General features: G+C 48.1%; 1 protein-coding gene and 1 non-coding gene across 2 annotated transcripts in view; one reads left to right on the top strand and one right to left on the bottom strand.

Moving 5' to 3' along the window:
* LOC144754759 (L-threonine ammonia-lyase-like) overlaps positions 1-19092 on the top strand; it is a 279218-nt gene that overhangs the window by 185373 nt on the left and 74753 nt on the right. The gene's annotated exons all lie outside the window — the stretch shown is intronic.
* Positions 3842-3915, bottom strand: TRNAT-AGU (transfer RNA threonine (anticodon AGU)). The gene has a single exon. It is a non-coding gene; the product is annotated as a tRNA-Thr (tRNA).

The raw sequence follows: 19092 nt of genomic DNA, 5'->3' as shown, positions 1-19092 counted from the left end.
AATTAATAACCAAGTCAATGAAGCCCATCCCCCAAGACATCCCACCACGCAAGGAAGTAGTTGGCACATAAGAATCACAGGATTAGGGAAGGTTTCTTTTGATAATAAAGATAAGCAGGATCCGACGCCGTACAATTATGCCCACACAAAACAGGAGATAATCATATTACCAGAGTTACATAGGCAGGACTATGGTAACGCAAAGGCTAGCATGAGAACAGATGATCAGGATAAACAATAAACAACACAGCCCGCCCGCCAGAATAGCAGATGCCCACTGCACCCAGAAACATCTGAAAGACAACAACCCCGGCATTCAAAGGAGCAGAACAAAACGAGAAGACAGCAGGTCGGACCCCAGAAAAGAAGAGAAAGAAAAGGGATAGACAAACCAAAACAAGAAAAACAAAAGGCCATAGGAACAAAAAGGAGAAAGATACAAACAATAACACTACACCCCCCACCCTGCACCTCTGCCGATGGCTACGGCCCACCCCCCTAGCAGCGTGCCTGTCGCCCCATGTCAAAAACCCGAAATATAGAAGAAGAAGACGAAAGGAAAGACAATAATCCACATAGATACAAAAGAAAAGGGGGAAAGAAGAAAAAACATTGGAGGGTCCCCAGAACGAACTCCCGGCCCCCCTCCCCCCCCACCGCCGCGCAATAACTCAATACGCCAAAAGCATTGCAAAGTCTCAGGATGTCCACAAAAACAGGATGAAATCACTGCTCGGCTGCTTAAAAGAGAGAAACATCATGAAAATCCCCCTGTGTAACCACCCTGAAAAACAGATCATCAGCATGCATGACACTCATACAGCCCGAGCCCGCAGCCCATCCTAGTCCATGCAGTGTAGGGCCCCGCCATCAAAGCATCGGAGGAAACCAACACGATAATTCGAAGGCAGCTGAAATTCTCACAGGGCAGCAGTGTACGGCCCACTCGAAGATCGGCGATGCCACTCCATCAGTCACAGTGTAATAGCAAAGGTAGGTTCAAACAGAATAGTCAAGGCACAGTTCAAAGTCTCAAATTGACGCCAGCCAACCGAAGAGGGCTGGAAAGGAAAAACGAGGAACATACGTCCAATGGCATCACCAAGAAACAAAGCATCCACAGGAGTAGGCAGTGCAGCGTCGCACCACTTCAAAGTAACTGGGAATCCTCCGGGCACCAGTCCAGCTCATCTACCGCCAGGAAAGCTGATTTCGTACCACACAGCAAAGGCAACGCAGGAAGTTGTAGAAGGGCCCATACGCACAAAGTGGCACCAGGATAATATCAGCATCAGGCATTCGGGTGCAATCCACACTAATCAGGGTGTCTCGGGTCGGTCCAGATCAAATGTCGTCCATTGAACACACAGGGGGCAGACCGCCCCAACCCCTCGAGCAGTGATAAAGTCTGCTGCCGCCATTATCAGGCGTGTCCCATCGAACGCCGTCCGAATCAACACCAGTACCGCCAGTCCATGATTCAGTGAGGTGCCGAGGAACGGCGCGCCCCCCGCATCATACAAAGTATGGCCGCCACGTCCACCTCCCCGCAGACGGCCACAACGGAGCTCCTCCCCATCGTCAGAAAATAACACAGCTGCTTCGAAAATCAAGCGGCCACGAAGGCTGGAAATGTAAAATAAAGACGCGGCACACAGGCAAATCTGGGTCCAATCCAGGAAGAAAGAGCCACGTCCAGGCAGCCATAGCGTCAATCAGCCCTCCGATGAGGGTGGGGGGAGGCACAATCAATAGCGGGGGGACCGCGGGGAGCGAGTTTACCTGGTTCCATGAGGTCAGCGCTGGAGGCACACTCACAAGATGGGCGGACCTCCGTGACGGTAGACCGGCACTCCGTGGGTCAGCGAGGCCGTTGTTGTTGCACTCGCGGGCGGCAGCAGAATCATGCGAGGTCCCGGCTCCAGCCCCGGGAAGGCCGCAAAGTTCGAGGGGTCACAACTTCGCGCTCAGAGCCCAGAAAACCCCCGGAGTCGGACGCGGCAGCTCAGCCTGCCGTCCGACACCCAGGAACAGCATCGCAGCAAAGGAAAGACGACGGGAACAGGCGGTGGGGGATGAAGGACCACGGAGCCGAGAGCTCGGGCGACCATCTTGGCCGCCGGCCTGGCTCCGCCCCCCTACTTTGGGTAATTAATGGTTCAATATTATTTTTCACCTTACAGTCAGTATTTGCGGTAATTTCTATGCCCAAATATGTTGCTTTTTCCACTCTCTTGCATCGTTAATCTTGGCCTGATCGTTGCAGATAATTTGAGTTTTATTGCGATTTAGAGAATATCAAGAAAGTCTTCCAAATCTTGTCGCCTCTATTTCGATTTCACCGATAGCTATTTCTGGTTCAGGGGTTACGATAGCAATATCATCAGCATATGCCAAGACTTGTGTTTCCCAGCCATTTGTGCTAATAGGTCTAATAATAAGGTTACGCTCTAACTATTGCAAAAAAGGATCAATATAAATTGCAAATAATAATGGTGAACTCAGGCAGCCCTGTCTGATACCTCATGTTATATTAAAGCTGTCAGTTAGACCTCCATTTACCATTAGCTTTGCAGTGGGGCAAACATATAGCATTTTAAATGCTTGCACAAAACCGTCTCCTATCCCAACCCTTGACAAGCCTCTCAAAGAAAGGGCCAGGAGACTCTGTCAAAAATTATGCAAAATACGCTGGCGTAACATAATGTTTGCAATGGTCTGGTGTTACATCCATGCTCCAAGAGCTTTTGCGATGGGCTGCACTATGATTGCAGGTGTCTCTGTGGGTGCTTTTTACCCTCCTGAGGCAAAGAAGGTGGAAGAGAGAGAGAGACAAACAAAAACAAGCATTTACAATGCAACGGTTTCGCCTTTGGAAAAGTTAGAGCTATTGGCATTGTAAATGACAAAATTTTTATTTATGTGTTGGCTTTGACAACATAAATAAATGGCATTGTCATTTACAAAGCCAATAGCCTAATCTCTCGCTCTGCACTCCCACTGCACTGCACACGATTAACTAACATGAGCTTGCTCATGTTAGTTAATGTTGGAAAAATCTTTTCACTAAACAAAGCCAAACTGATTGGCTTTGTCAATAGGTCTTTGAAAGTGAAAGGTACTCGAGTTGGTGACACAATATAGTCTCAATTTAACATCAAAATTAACTCGATCATTTACCGTGCGTGGGTGATTAAAAAGATTTCATGATTTAAACCATCACATGTATAATTCTTGCGTCTAGTGCGAGTATTTCCATAAACCCAATGCCCAGCAATCGCTGCCTAAATTAATTTGGGAGTCGATTAGAACATCTGCAGTCACCCAGCAGTTAAAGTGCATATGGTGCAGTGCAAACTTGTAATTTATTGAGGCGTAGGAAGGGCCCATTTCGAAACTGAGCAAAGCATCTAGAATGGACGCTTCTAGTGCAGATGGTGACGTCAGTAAAATGCAGCTAGTTATAATCCAGCCGTAGGTCAAAATCGCTTCTTGGGCCACTACTTTTAAATTATTTACAGTCGTTTAAGTGCATATGGTGTTGTGCACACTTAGAACGTATTAAGCAATAAAATACCCCATTATCTAAGACATGTCGGTGCCTATGAAACAGACGCTTTTGATACAGATAGCAGCATCACCCCTACTTGTGCCCACTTAAACCTAATTGCTGCCATAGGCAACACGGATCAAGTGCAAGTAGAATTTAAGATCAAAATCGTTTATGTCCGAGGGAGCATTATCATGTACCGCACAATTTTAATAAAAACAGCGTGAATTTGATATACTTCGTGAGGTTTTTAGTTAATTAGTTTTCTATAGATTGTCTGGAAAAAAAGTAAGGCACTGCTGAGATTCGAACCCAGGATCTCCTGTTTACTAGACAGGCGCTTTAACCAACTAAGCCACAGCGCCACCTGTGCAAGCCAGCATTTCCACTCTAGCCTCTTTCTGTTTAGAACTGTCCGGTGCTGCGCTTTCATTTCTTGAAAGTTTTCATATTTTTCACCTGTTCCCAACAAGAAGATGGAGAGGAAAACCTGATACAGGAATGGAAAAACTACAGTACTCATGAAAAGTTTATGTCGGTACAGATTCATATTCGTATTCATTAGTAATATTTTGAAGCATGAACACCATGCACTGGACACCATGCACTGGCAGACGAAGTGCTTGACATAGAGAAAGGTACAAATGTAATAGAAAGGGAAATACTATAAAGGTCACTAATACGTACGAGCCACGTATATGAATGTCTACGTAACCTCTCGTGGCCATCAGAAGCCCCCCCACCCCCCTGTGCTGTACAGAGATCACTACATACCATATGCTCTTTCTGCAAAGCCCCGGTGAATGCACAAAGATACAAAAGTGTTTTGGGTGTTTTATTCGATACCTTGTCTTCGTCTCCTAAAATGAAATTGACAGGATTTTTTTTGCAGTTTTACATAGCGTGAACTCGTCCCGAAGGCATCAGAGCGCTTAACTTGAGTACCAGTTGCGTTGCAGGCGTCACTTTCTCACCAAAGAACACGTTTCAGTTTTCCCGGTACAGCCGAGGAACCCGCCAGTCTCGGAAATAAAGGTGGGATTTAGAAGTGCAGAATGAGAGCCCCATTAAAACACTAATGAGGCAAGGGGAGGAGCCAAGATGGCGATCGGAACAGTCGCATGAATGCTTCGCTCTGAGGTCCCTTCCTCCCCGCTTGCCTATCCTGTCGATAATCCTGATCGAGGCTTTATGATTTCTGTTGTTAGAGGAAAACGCTCGCTTACCGTCTGATTTTGGGGCTCCTTCGTGCAGTAGCTCCTGAGATCTGCCCCTGTCTGCTTGCTGGCCTTCCCGGCCCTGACGCCGGGGCCTCGAGTACAGCGCCCGCCCGGCAGTGTTCGGAGTGTTGGCGGCCCTGGTTCGGATGAGAAGCCTGTCGATGGGAGCCTGGGAGCCGCGAGCCGGGAGAGATGGAGCTGACCCACTCCCAATAGTGGATTATCCCGTATACCCAAGCAGTTGGTGAGCCGGAGAGAAGCCGTGTTGCCCGGTTCCCCTTGGGTGTGACGCCCACTCATGTTAATAGTCCCGTCCGGGAACCGGTGCTTGGCTCCCGGAGAGCTGCGGGGAGCGCACCCGGCCTTCTGGTGACTCTCCTTTCCGTGCCAGGCGCCGACCGCCGCCGATCAGCTGTGAGACCTGTTGCCTCTGGCGGTCGGACTGGACTCGGAGGTGGAGGGGGAAGTGGCGGAGAACGAAGCGCTTAAGATGGCGGACGACCCCTTGGAGGGCATCCCTCCCGGAGACGGAGACACTGCTGCATTTGAGACCCCCGGACCTCGGTTACATGGGGCGGCGCTTACACGTAGTCATGTGCTGGTTGCACTGGTTACCCTGCGGACTGCTCTGCTTCGGGAGTCCCGGGACTTGGAGGTACGGATCGCTGCCATTGTTGATCCGCCATTTTGTGGCGTAGTGGCTTCCCCCCGAGTTGGTGCCGTTGAATCTCCTCCGGTTGCTGTGCCGGGGTCCCCGGATGAATCTACGATTTTGAGGGAACAAAGGGATCTGGCGCCTGTACTGCAATGCCTCCCACATCTTGTGTCTTCCTATCCGTGCTTGGCAGACCTGTTTTTGGACTTGGCCTCGCTGGTGATCGGCATATTGTTGCGCTCTGGCTGCCGCCATGTATCGTTGGCTGCTTCATGGCAGATGGGACAATGTTGTGCGAAGGTGCCGCCTGCCTCACCTGGCTGGGGTGGACTTTTTGTATCGTACTGTCTCCTGACTGCAAGACTGTTTAGCAATTCTACTATTCACAGAAGTGGCCAGGGGTGACTTCGCTTGGGCCCGGACGGGACTTCTTCCTAGTTAATGTCGAATCCGGGACACATCTTGTAGGACTGTTATTGATTGCATCCTGTGCGTTGGCTGTTCTCTGTATTTTTCTCTGGCCTCGGTCTCTCTGCTTTTAGCTGCGGGGATGGGGGGACCGGGTGTTTACATCGCCGGCTCCTCTCCTCACTCTTTTTCGTTTTAGTCCTCCTCCTTTTCTTTTTATTTCCTTTCTTTCGGGTGACTCTGGGGCGACAGGCACGCTGTTAGTGGGGTAGGCCATAGCCATTACGGTGATGTAGGGTGGCGGGTGTTGGGGGGGGGGTTTGTTATTTTAATTTGTTTTGTTCTATGGTCCCTTTCTTTCCCCTTTTTCTTTAGGGGGTTGGCTGTGTCATCTTTTTCCGTCCTTTACCTATCCGGCGTCTGCACTTGCCTTTCTTACTGTCTGGTACGGGTGGGCTTTCTATGCGACATCTTGCTAAATTGCTTGCTATTGTTTGACCTTTACTCCTGGCCTGCCTTAGGCGGGCATTGGGTGTATTTGACCCCGTTACTTATGATTGATTTTAGATTGCATGGAGGGGTATACCTCTCCCGTCTCTTTTTGTCTGATTGTGTTGTGTGATGCCTCTGTTGACATAGCCGCTGCCTCCGCTCAATATTATAAAAATGAAACCTCTTTTATCCTTGTGCTTTCCTGTGGTGCGACCGCGTCTTACGATTACAATGTGCTTTTCCCTTTTATCGTACACATTTAAACTGCTCTGTCTTGATCTCCTGATTTTGCGGCCGGCACCTGTGGTTGTGGGCCCGCGCTTGTATCGCTCTGACTGCTTTAATAAAGGTTTTACAAAAAAAAAAAAAACACTAACGAGGCTGTAGCATCCACGGTGCACCAATTACAATCATTGTTAAACACCAGGCACCACATCACACGGTTATTTACCAGCATAAACAACAGTCCTCACTTTAGCGTGCCACTTTAAAACGTCCTGCACTGTGCATAGCTTTTTTTTATGTAGATACATATAAAAGACAAGCACCTACGGGCACACGGACAGCGGGGGGGGGGGCGGGAAGACGAACAGCGGGAGGGGGGGCAGAACGGGCACATGGACAGCGGGAGGGGGGGCAGGAACGGGCACACGGACAGTGGGGGGGGGGCGGGAACGGACCGCGGGACATCGCAACCCACCCCTGAAAACGACACTTACAAAATGGCGAAAAGAAAGCTTAAAAAAAAACAAGGATCAAAGGACTCAAGAGAACACATATTTACGTCTCTTTTTAGATTTTTCTAGTAAAAAATTGGCATTAATAAATGACACAGCAGCAGACATTCGTTTAGCTTACAATAAAATGCCACGCATACAGCATGGAAGCGCCACACAAAGGTACACTGTAAAACTGGAAATAACAAATATTTAAACACAAAAATTGGCAGTGCCTCATACTAGCCTTGCTCCGGTTACCCCATGCCCCCAACAGACCTCCCCCGAACTACAGTTTAAGTTGTACAAATGTACAGCATTGAACGAGTAAGCCTGGGCTGCGCCACCAACCCACCCTGACGCGACCCCAAGCTTCACCTCCCAACCTTCCCTGCTCACTCCACGCGCATTTCCCATGTTTCAACAGTCATAGCCGTTCCCTCACCGTTCTCCAAGTGTTGCAGGAATTCTTGCGCCGCCCTCTTCTCGTGCTTCTGCAACGCCGGCCTATAGAGACTCCCGCTCCGGGCGCGAGCGCCCTGCCCTGGGCAGCAGCACTCGCAGAGCCGCGCCAGCAGCTCGCGCACCTTGTAGGCCCAGCTCGAGCACAGTTCACTCAGCCCGCTCAGAAGCTCTCGGAGCGCCAGCCAGCACTCCTGGCACAGCTGCCCCATTCCTCAGTGCTGACCTAGACAGAATAGCTCCGAGGGCCGCGGACCAGCTGCCGCTGCGACGTTTGGCTGCAAAGGCAAATAGAACTGACGGTTTCGAGAACACACATGCACACACAGCGCTGGTGGAATACTTGGGGCCCAGCCACCCTCCAAAGTGGTGTGTTCAGAGCCGGATGCTAGCCACTGCCATGTGAAATAGCTGGGACAGGAACAAAGCCTGGCCTTTGTAACAACAAACTTGCAGGGAGCCAGGCAAAATCTCGACTGCTGACAGGGGAAGCCTGTCTGCATAAGTAAACAAAGGGAGTCTGAGCTGTGCCGGAGTGACATCACGCATTCACCACCTTCTTCAGCTGCAGGCACTGGACTCCTTATCAGCATGCACAGAGAGAAGAACAGGTTTCCCCAGTTGTCGAAAAAGTATTCAAAATGGGAGGTGTGCAGTTGCAAGTCACATCTGCTTCATGGCAATGTAATATGCGTATATTTTTCTAGCTTACGGGCATTTTAAATATATTTTGGTCTTATTTGTTCCTATGGGATCGAGGAGTTCGTTAATAAAGCAAATAAGGGGATATTTCCTTGTCAAAAACACAATTTATTTTTAACATTGCTTCGCCTAGTGATTTCTAGTTGTCCCATCTCCCCTGTATGCGCGAACACTTACTTTTAAAGCAAACTATGAATGAACGGCTTTGGTATCACACCTGAGTAAACAAGTCAGGTCCCGGGCCGGCAGCCAATCACAGCGCGGCCCGGGGAGTGACGTCACGGGGGTGTCCCGGCCGGCAGATTCGGGGGCGTGTTTTTCGCCCTCTCCCCTTCCCATTGGCTGGAAGGTAAAATTCCAGCCAATGGGAAGAGGAGAGGGCGGGACTTAAAAAAAGACACGGAAACGCCCCCGAATCGCATTTTCACGGGGAGAAAGTGATTGACGCTGATGTCTTCCAATGGCTAGCCTCCATTTATGGAGCTAGCCAATGAAAGACAGAGGCGGGACTAAGCCCCACACTGTAGGAACATAAGATTTCTCCTGGGCGGAGCTAGGAGCTCCGTACCAGGCGAAACCTAAAAACAGTGACAGAGGGAGTAAGCAGGGGTGAAAATGAACTTGAAAGAGTGAGGTAAAGAGGCAGGGAGTGCCCTGCGGAGGATTAAAGAGGCTTGAGGTGGAAACAGGACTATGCAGCCTTGGTATTTGGTCCTTAATATTCGTAGCAGTGGCTGTGGATTTCTTGTGCACTGGCACTTACCCTTTTGCAAATTAATCACTGGGTCTTCCACAAGGGATGATAGGGTATTGTAGGGGTCTTCAGATTCAAATAATCTCTGAGTTTTCTCCAGAAGGGATATTCTGCACTTAAAATACCATTTGCATTCTAGGAGAATATGTACAATTTATCAATATATTTAGAGCTTTATATAGCACTAGCTATACCCAAAGGTATCAGAGTGCTTTATAAGTAGTGTGCATAGGATAATTTGAGATGCATGTGAGGATAAGTGTAAGTCAAATGCAGTCAACGGAGGGTTATAAAAATATCATTAAAATAGTGAGAACACAAGCAAAGTACATAGCAATGCAGCAAAAAGGTAATGACGTTACACAATATAGCAAAAAGGTAATGACAGTGCAAAAGTAGGGACTGACTGGGACAGGAGACTACAAAGACAGAGTCTATAGAGTGGGGCAAGGTCATTGGGAAACGTAGATAACTTGAATGTAAGTTGAAGCAATTGTTAAGTAGCAAAGATTTGAGGTCTTTAAAGCAAGAAAAGGAGGGGTTGCATCGGAGATCTTTGGAGAGTGAGTTCCAAATCCCGAGGGCAATTCCTGAGAAGGCATGCACCTGGGTGTATTTCTTTTTTAGCTTAGGGGGTATGAAAAGAAGTGAGTTGCAACTTCTCAGTGCCTGGCGTCTACGTGCTCTTGAAAGTTTGCTTTCTCGGTATTTAGTTTTTTTTGTATGTAGGGCTTTATGGGTTATGCAGGCGGTCTTGAAGATGCATCTTCCTTTAAAGGTAAGCCAGTTAAGACTCTTAAGGGCAGGTGAGATGTGATCAAACTGCTTTATTCCTGTGACGAGTCTGGCCGCTGTATTAAGAGTGGATCACAGGGGTGCAAGGTGACTTTTTGGAGTTTCAGTGATGATGGCGTTGCCATTGTCCAGTTTAGAGAGGACAAACAACTGCACTACAGTTTTAAGTCATTGGGGGATGAAAGATGTGATTTTTTTTAGGTGTAGGTGTTTTAGTGTGAAAAGGGCTCTTTTAGTTGAGTTGTTGATATGCTCCTTCACTGACCAGTTTCTGTCCATGGTGATACCCAAGTATTTGTCTGAGTTGGAAAGTGAAAGGGAGCAGTATAGAGAGTTCACGTTCCTGAGCCATTCTTGGATTGGTAGGGGATTGTTTTATGGGGAGAGAATTAGCAGTTCTGTCTTGCTGGGATCAGTTTTAGATTTTTGGAACTTAATCAGTTTTTAATTTTGTTTACAGTGGCATTCAGATGGAGGATGTTTCTAGGTGACATTATTTTGTAGTTGAGTTGTGTGTCTTCAGCATATAGGTGATATTTGACCCCTGCTTGTTACAGAATAATTGTGAGGGGTTGCATGAAGAGAATACATAGGGCAGGAGAAAGGATTGAACCTTGAGGAACACCTTGTGGCACTGGAACAGGCTTCGAGAGACAGCTTTTGCTTTTTAGGGCTCGGCTTACGTCACCACTTCGTCAGAAGTGGGGCGGAGCTCCGAGCCGTATTGTTAAGGGGCTCAGAATCGTGAAGTAAAAATTCCTCAGTGCGCGAGAATTTTTCGTGGTGTTGTGTGCCATCTGCATGGTCATTGGTCCTCTGACAGCTGTGTTTTTGTAAGTGTTCACGCAATAGGCCCTAGGAATTTTTCTCTATTGACTTCCTGCATTTTCTGTACTAACACGCGCATGAGAATGCCATGAATTCCCAATTACCAGATGTCAGGGTCCGTTCGCGCATTCACGACTCTGTAGTTTTCTTGAGCTGTGTGTGCGCGCGCATGGTGTCTCCCCGTCCAGGAGAATGCCATAAATTCTCAATTAGCAGCTGTCAGAGGTGCCGGTAATTGAAGGCAGATGCTTGTTTTTCAATGCTGCTTTATTGCCGTCGCACGTATTTATATATTTATTATATTATTATATATTTATTAACATGCCGGTTCTTAGTAAAGTACATGTCCAAGGCTAAGAAAAGTAGGTTATTGCAGTGAACTATTTCAATAATGGCAAACCCTTGTTTTTCAATGCTGCTTTATTGCCGTCGCACGTATTTATATATTTATTAACATGCCGGTTCTTAGTAAAGTACATGTCCAAGGCTAAGAAAAGTAGGTTATTGCAGTGAACTATTTGAATAATGGCAAACCCTTGTTTTTCAATGCTGCTTTATTGCCATCGCACGTATTTATATATTTATTAACATGCCGGTTCTTAGTAAAGTACATAAGGATTATTATAGTGTGAGTGCAGAGTGGTGAGTGCAGAGTTGTGAGTGCAGAGTGGTGAGTGCAGAGTAGTGAGTGCAGAGTGCAGAGTAGTGAGTGCAGAGTGCAGAGTGCAAAGTGCAGAGTAGTGAGTTCAGAGTAGTGAGTGCAGAGTAGTGAGTGCAGAGTAGTGAGTGCAGAGTAGTGAGTGCAGAGTAGTGAGTAGTGAGTGCAGAGTGAGTGAGCAGAGTAGTGAGTAGTGAGTGCAGAGTAGTGAGTGCAGAGTAGTGAGTGCAGAGTAGTGAGTGGAGAGTAGTGAGTAGTGAGTAGTGAGTAGTGAGTGCAGAGTAGTGAGTGAAGAGTAGTGAGTGCAGAGTAGTGAGTGCAGAGTAGTGAGTGCAGAGTAGTGAGTAGTGAGTGCAGAGTGAGTGTGAAGAGTAGTGAGTAGTGAGTGCAGAGTAGTGAGTGCAGAGTAGTGAGTGCAGAGTAGTGAGTGCAGAGTAGTGAGTAGTGAGTAGTGGGTAGTGAGTGCAGAGTAGTGAGTGCAGAGTAGTGAGTAGTGAGTACAGAGTAGTGAGTGCAGAGTAGTGAGTGCAGAGTAGTGAGTAGTGAGTGCAGAGTAGTGAGTGCAGAGTAGTGAGTGCAGAGTAGTGAGTAGTGAGTAGTAAGTGCAGAGTAGTGAATGCAGAGAAGTGAGTGCAGAGTAGTGAGTGCAGAGTAGTGAGTGCAGAGTAGTGAGTAGTGAGTGCAGAGTGAGTGTGCAGAGTAGTGAGTGCAGAGTAGTGAGTGCAGAGTAGTCAGTGCAGAGTAGTGAGTGCAGAGTAGTGAGTAGTGAGTAGTGAGTGCAGAGTAGTGAGTGCAGAGTAGTGAGTGCAGAGTAGTGAGTAGTGAGTGCAGAGTAGTGAGTAGTGAGTGCAGAGTAGTGAGTAGTGAGTGCAGAGTAGTGAGTGCAGAGTAGTTAGTGCAGAGTAGTGAGTGCAGAGTAGTGAGTAGTGAGTGCAGAGTGAGTGTGCAGAGTAGTGAGTAGTGAGTGCAGAGTAGTGAGTGCAGAGTAGTGAGTAGTGAGTGCAGAGTAGTGAGTGCAGAGTAGTGAGTAGTGAGTGCAGAGTAGTGAGTAGTGAGTGCAGAGTAGTGAGTGCAGAGTAGTGAGTAGTGAGTGCAGAGTAGTGAGTAGTGAGTGCAGAGTGGTGAGTGCAGAGTAGTGAGTAGTGAGTGCAGAGTGAGTGTGCGGAGTAGTGAGTAGTGAGTGCAGAGTAGTGAGTGCTGAGTAGTGAGTAGTGAGGGCAGAGTAGTGAGTGCTGAGTAGTGAGTAGTGAGTAGTGAGTGCAGAGTAGTGAGTGCAGAGTAGTGAGTGCAGAGTAGTGAGTAGTGAGTGCAGAGCAGTGAGTGCAGAGTAGTGAGTGCAGAGTAGTGAGTGCAGAGCAGTGAGTAGTGAGTGCAGAGTGAGTGTGCAGAGTAGTGAGTAGTGAGTGCAGAGTAGTGAGTGCAGAGAAGTGAGTGCAGAGTAGTGAGTGCAGAGTAGTGAGTGCAGAGTGAGTGTGCAGAGCAGTGAGTAGTGAGTGCAGAGTAGTGAGTGCAGAGTAGTGAGCGCAGAGTAGTGAGTAGTGAGTGCAGAGTAGTGAGTAGTGAGTGCAGAGTAGTGAGTGCAGAGTAGTGAGTGCAGAGTAGTGAGTAGTGAGTGCAGAGTAGTGAGTAGTGAGTGCAGAGTAGTGAGTGCAGAGTAGTGAGTGCAGAGTAGTGAGTAGTGAGTGCAGAGTGAGTGTGCAGAGTAGTGAGTAGTGAGTGCAGAGTAGTGAGTGCAGAGTAGTGAGTAGTGAGTGCAGAGTAGTGAGTGCAGAGTAGTGAGTGCAGAGTAGTGAGTGCAGAGTAGTGAGTAGTGAGTGCAGAGTAGTGAGTGCAGAGTAGTGAGTGCAGAGTAGTGAGTGCAGAGTAGTGAGTGCAGAGTAGTGAGTAGTGAGTGCAGAGTGAGTGTGCGGAGTAGTGAGTAGTGAGTGCAGAGTAGTGAGTGCTGAGTAGTGAGTAGTGAGTGCAGAGTAGTGAGTGCTGAGTAGTGAGTAGTGAGTGCAGGATAGTGAGTGCAGAGTAGTGAGTAGTGAGTGCAGAGTAGTGAGTGCAGAGTAGTGAGTAGTGAGTGCAGAGTGAGTGTGCAGATTAGTGAGTAGTGAGTGCAGAGTAGTGAGTGCAGAGTAGTGAGTGCAGAGAAGTGAGTGCAGAGAAGTGAGTGCAGAGTAGTGAGTGCAGAGTAGTGAGTGCAGAGTAGTGAGTGCAGAGTAGTGAGTGCAGAGTAGTGAGTGCAGAGTAGTGAGTAGTGAGTGCAGAGTGAGTGTGAAGAGTAGTGAGTAGTGAGTGCAGAGTAGTGGGTGCAGAGTAGTGAGTGCAGAGTAGTGAGTGCAGAGTAGTGAGTAGTGAGTAGTGGGTAGTGAGTGCAGAGTAGTGAGTGCAGAGTAGTGAGTAGTGAGTGCAGAGTAGTGAGTGCAGAGTAGTGAGTGCAGAGTAGTGAGTAGTGAGTGCAGAGTAGTGAGTGCAGAGTAGTGGGATGTATGACGTTACAACGCATACTTTTACAACGCCTACCTTTACATCGCAAGTTTTACAACGCATCCCATTACAACGCATGATGCTTTTGGGCGCTGGATAGTGAATAGTTTAATTTACTATTCCAACTCCAGTCCCCGTGGATAGTAGGGAAGGTGTTGGATAGTACATTAAACCTATTCCCTATCGTAGAGCGCCCCCAAGCGCTATGCGTTGTAATGGTTTGCGTTGTAAAAGTTGCGTTGTAATGGTAGTTCGTTGTAAAAGTTTCGTTGTAAAGGCTGTATACCAGAGTAGTGAGTGCAGAGTAGTGAGTAGTGAGTAGTAAGTGCAGAGTAGTGAATGCAGAGAAGTGAGTGCAGAGTAGTGAGTGCAGAGTAGTGAGTGCAGAGTAGTGAGTAGTGAGTGCAGAGTGAGTGTGCAGAGTAGTGAGTGCAGAGTAGTGAGTGCAGAGTAGTGAGTGCAGAGTAGTGAGTGCAGAGTAGTGAGTAGTGAGTGCAGAGTAGTGAGTGCAGAGTAGTGAGTGCAGAGTAGTGAGTAGTGAGTGCAGAGTAGTGAGTAGTGAGTGCAGAGTAGTGAGTAGTGAGTGCAGAGTAGTGAGTGCAGAGTAGTTAGTGCAGAGTAGTGAGTGCAGAGTAGTGAGTAGTGAGTGCAGAGTGAGTGTGCAGAGTAGTGAGTAGTGAGTGCAGAGTAGTGAGTGCAGAGTAGTGAGTAGTGAGTGCAGAGTAGTGAGTGCAGAGTAGTGAGTAGTGAGTGCAGAGTAGTGAGTGCAGAGTAGTGAGTAGTGAGTGCAGAGTAGTGAGTAGTGAGTGCAGAGTAGTGAGTGCAGAGTGGTGAGTGCAGAGTAGTGAGTAGTGAGTGCAGAGTGAGTGTGCGGAGTAGTGAGTAGTGAGTGCAGAGTAGTGAGTGCTGAGTAGTGAGTAGTGAGGGCAGAGTAGTGAGTGCTGAGTAGTGAGTAGTGAGTAGTGAGTGCAGAGTAGTGAGTTCAGAGTAGTGAGTGCAGAGTAGTGAGTAGTGAGTGCAGAGTAGTGAGTGCAGAGTAGTGAGTGCAGAGTAGTGAGTGCAGAGCAGTGAGTAGTGAGTGCAGAGTGAGTGTGCAGAGTAGTGAGTAGTGAGTGCAGAGTAGTGAGTGCAGAGTAGTGAGTGCAGAGTAGTGAGTGCAGAGAAGTGAGTGCAGAGAAGTGAGTGCAGAGTAGTGAGTGCAGAGTAGTGAGTGCAGAGTGAGTGTGCAGAGCAGTGAGTAGTGAGTGCAGAGTAGTGAGTGCAGAGTAGTGAGCGCAGAGTAGTGAGTAGTGAGTGCAGAGTAGTGAGTAGTGAGTGCAGAGTAGTGAGTGCAGAGTAGTGAGTGCAGAGTAGTGAGTAGTGAGTGCAGAGTAGTGAGTAGTGAGTGCAGAGTAGTGAGTGCAGAGTAGTGAGTGCAGAGTAGTGAGTAGTGAGTGCAGAGTGAGTGTGCAGAGTAGTGAGTAGTGAGTGCAGAGTAGTGAGTGCAGAGTAGTGAGTAGTGAGTGCAGAGTAGTGAGTGCAGAGTAGTGAGTGCAGAGTAGTGAGTAGTGAGTGCAGAGTAGTGAGTGCAGAGTAGTGAGTGCAGAGTAGTGAGTGCAGAGTAGTGAGTGCAGAGTAGTGAGTAGTGAGTGCAGAGTGAGTGTGCGGAGTAGTGAGTAGTGAGTGCAGAGTAGTGAGTGCTGAGTAGTGAGTAGTGAGTGCAGAGTAGTGAGTGCTGAGTAGTGAGTAGTGAGTGCAGAGTAGTGAGTGCAGAGTAGTGAGTAGTGAGTGCAGAGTAGTGAGTAGTGAGTGCAGAGTGAGTGTGCAGATTAGTGAGTAGTGAGTGCAGAGTAGTGAGTGCAGAGTAGTGAGTGCAGAGTAGTGAGTGCAGAGAAGTGAGTGCAGAGAAGTGAGTGCAGAGTAGTGAGTGCAGAGTAGTGAGTGCAGAGTAGTGAGTGCAGAGTAGTGAGTGCAGAGTAGTGAGTAGTGAGTGCAGAGTGAGTGTGCAGAGCAGTGAGTAGTGAGTGCAGAGTAGTGAGTGCAGAGTAGTGAGTGCAGAGTAGTGAGTAGTGAGTGCAGAGTAGTGAGTGCAGAGTAGTGAGTGCAGAGTAGTGAGCGTGCAGGGTGAGCAGTGTGTGAGCGTGCAGGGTGAACAGTGTGTGAGCGTGCAGGGTGAACAGTGTGTGAGCGTGCAGGGTGAACAGTGTGCGAGCGTGCAGGGTGAACAGTGTGCGAGTGTGCAGGGTGAACAATTCCAATCCAAACCACATAATTCTATTACACACCACATGCATACACTCCATAACACATGGCTAAAAGACATTGCAATTTACAATGCCATTAGCTCTAACTCAAATAAATCCGAGACCTATTGCATTTCCAATGCTTGTTATTTGTTGAGAACGATGTTGCAGGTAGGATGTGAACCATTTCAAGACTGTGCCGTTGACACTAGTGCGACTCGAGGGTCTCCAGTAAAGCTGGATGGTTTACCGTATAAAAAGCAGCTGATAGGTCTAGTAGGACAAGGAGGCATGAATCAATTTCATCTAAGGATTTGTGAATATCCTCAGAAATATTGAGCATAGCAGTTTCAGTGCTGCAGCCTCTCCTGAAGGCCGATTGGTATGTGTCATGAAGATTGAATTAATCTATATGCTGGTTGAATTGTACCAGGTCATATTTCTCAATGTTTTTAGCTAGGAAGGGAAGGTTGATTATCGGTCTGAGGTTACTGAAGTCCATAGGGTCAGTACCTGATCTTTGAAGGATGGATGTGACTTGTCCTAATTGGAGGAAATTGGAAACGCTGCCAGAAGAGAGAGAAAAGCGATACAAATGAGGATGATGGACGGAGCGCTTGAACAAATCAAGCACTCACCCCCAGTCAACTGATCTGGGTTTAATACATCATCATTCTTTAGTTCACTCAGCCACCCCAGTTCAGACATGGCTATATGGAAATCAGTCTGACCCTGTGCCTTATGGGAACAGTCCAGCCCGAACTGCCAAGCCATGTCTTCCCTGGACAGGAAACAAGCATCCTGGGACCGGTTTCGGATTCATAATCCTCATCAGCCAGGCTATCTTGAATCCAGTGGCCAACTGAACAAGGGACTCACGTCTGAGCATACCCTGCCACACTTAGGGCGAACAAAGCGATACAAAAGAGGATGATGGACGGAGCGCTTGAACAAATCAAGCACTCACCCCCAGTCAACTGATCTGGGTTTAATACATCATCATTCTTTAGTTCACTCAGCCACCCCAGTTCAGACATGGCTATATGCAAATCAGTCTGACCCTGTGCCTTATGGGAACAGTCCAGCCCGAATTGCCAAGCCATGTCTTCCCTGGACAGGAAACAAGCATCCTGGGACCGGTTTCGGATTCATAATCCTCATCAGCCAGGCTATCTTGAATCCAGTGGCCAAGTGAACAAGGGACTCACGTCTAAGCATACCCTGCCACACTTAGGGCGAACAAAGTGATACAAAAGAGGATGATGGACGGAGCGCTTGAACAAATCAAGCACTCACCCCCAGTCAACTGATCTGGGTTTAATACATCATCATTCTTTAGTTCACTCAGCCACCCCAGTTCAGACATGGCTATATGCAAATCAGTCTGACCCTGTGCCTTATGGGAACAGTCCAGCCCGAACTGCCAAGCCATGTCTTCCCTGGACAGGAAACAAGCATCCTGGGACCGGTTTCGGATTCATAATCCTCATCAGCCAGGCTATCTTGAATCCAGTGGCCAAGTGAACAAGGGACTCACGTCTGAGCATACCCTGCCACACTTAGGGCGAACAAAGCGATACAAAAGAGGATGATGGACGGAGCGCTTGAACAAATCAAGCACTCACCCCCAGTCAACTGATCTGGGTTTAATACATCATAATTCTTTAGTTCACTCAGCCACCCCAGTTCAGACATGGCTATATGCAAATCAGTCTGACCCTGTGCCTTATGGGAACAGTCCAGCCCGAACTGCCAAGCCATGTCTTCCCTGGACAGGAAACAAGCATCCTGGGACCGGTTTCGGATTCATAATCCTCATCAGCCAGGCTATCTTGAATCCAGTGGCCAAGTGAACAAGGGACTCACGTCTGAGCATACCCTGCCACACTTAGGGCGAACAAAGCGATACAAAAGAGGATGATGGACGGAGCGCTTGAACAAATCAAGCACTCACCCCCAGTCAAATGATCTGGGTTTAATACATCATCATTCTTTAGTTCACTCAGCCACCCCAGTTCAGACATGGCTATATGCAAATCAGTCTGACCCTGTGCCTTATGGGAACAGTCCAGCCCGAACTGCCAAGACATGTCTTCCCTGGAGAGGAAACAAGCATCCTGGGACCGGTTTCGGATTCATAATCCTCATCAGCCAGGCTATCTTGAATCCAGTGGCCAAGTGAACAAGGGACTCACGTCTGAGCATACCCTGCCACAATTAGGGCGAACAAAGCGATACAAAAGAGGATGATGGACGGAGCGCTTGAACAAATCAAGCACTCACCCCCAGTCAACTGATCTGGGTTTAATACATCATCATTCTTTAGTTCACTCAGCCACCCCAGTTCAGACATGGCTATATGCAAATCAGTCTGACCCTGTGCCTTATGGGAACAGTCCAGCCCGAACTGCCAAGCCATGTCTTCCCTGGACAGGAAACAAGCATCCTGGGACCGGTTTCGGATTCATAATCCTCATCAGCCAGGCTATCTTGAATCCAGTGGCCAAGTGAACAAGGGACTCACGTCTGAGCATACCCTACCACACTTAGGGCGAACAAAGCGATACAAAAGAGGATGATGGACGGAGCGCTTTAACAAATCAAGCACTCACCCCCAGTCAACTGATCTGGGTTTAATACATCATCATTCTTTAGTTCACTCAGCCACCCCAGTTCAGACATGGCTATATGCAAATCAGTCTGACAATGTGCCTTATGGGAACAGTCCAGCCCGAACTGCCAAGCCATGTCTTCCCTGGACAGGAAACAAGCATCCTGGGACCGGTTTCGGATTCATAATCCTCATCAGCCAGGCTATCTTGAATCCAGTGGCCAAGTGAACAAGGGACTCACGTCTGAGCATACCCTGCCACACTTAGGGCGAACAAAGCGATACAAAAGAGGATGATGGACGGAGCGCTTGAACAAATCAAGCACTCACCCCCAGTCAACTGATCTGGGTTTAATACATCATCATTCTTTAGTTCACTCAGCCACCCCAGTTCAGACATGGCTATATGCAAATCAGTCTGACCCTGTGCCTTATGGGAACAGACCAGCCCGAACTGCCAAGCCATGTCTTCCCTGGACAGGAAACAAGCATCCTGGGACCTGTTTCGGATTCTTAATCCTCATCAGCCAGGCTATCTTGAATCCTG

This window comes from Lissotriton helveticus, chromosome 5_1 (assembly GCF_964261635.1).
Source record: "Lissotriton helveticus chromosome 5_1, aLisHel1.1, whole genome shotgun sequence".
Taxonomy (NCBI): Eukaryota; Metazoa; Chordata; class Amphibia; order Caudata; family Salamandridae; genus Lissotriton; species Lissotriton helveticus.
Note: the sequence above shows the minus strand (reverse complement) of the source record. Positions and strands in the feature narration are given on the sequence as shown.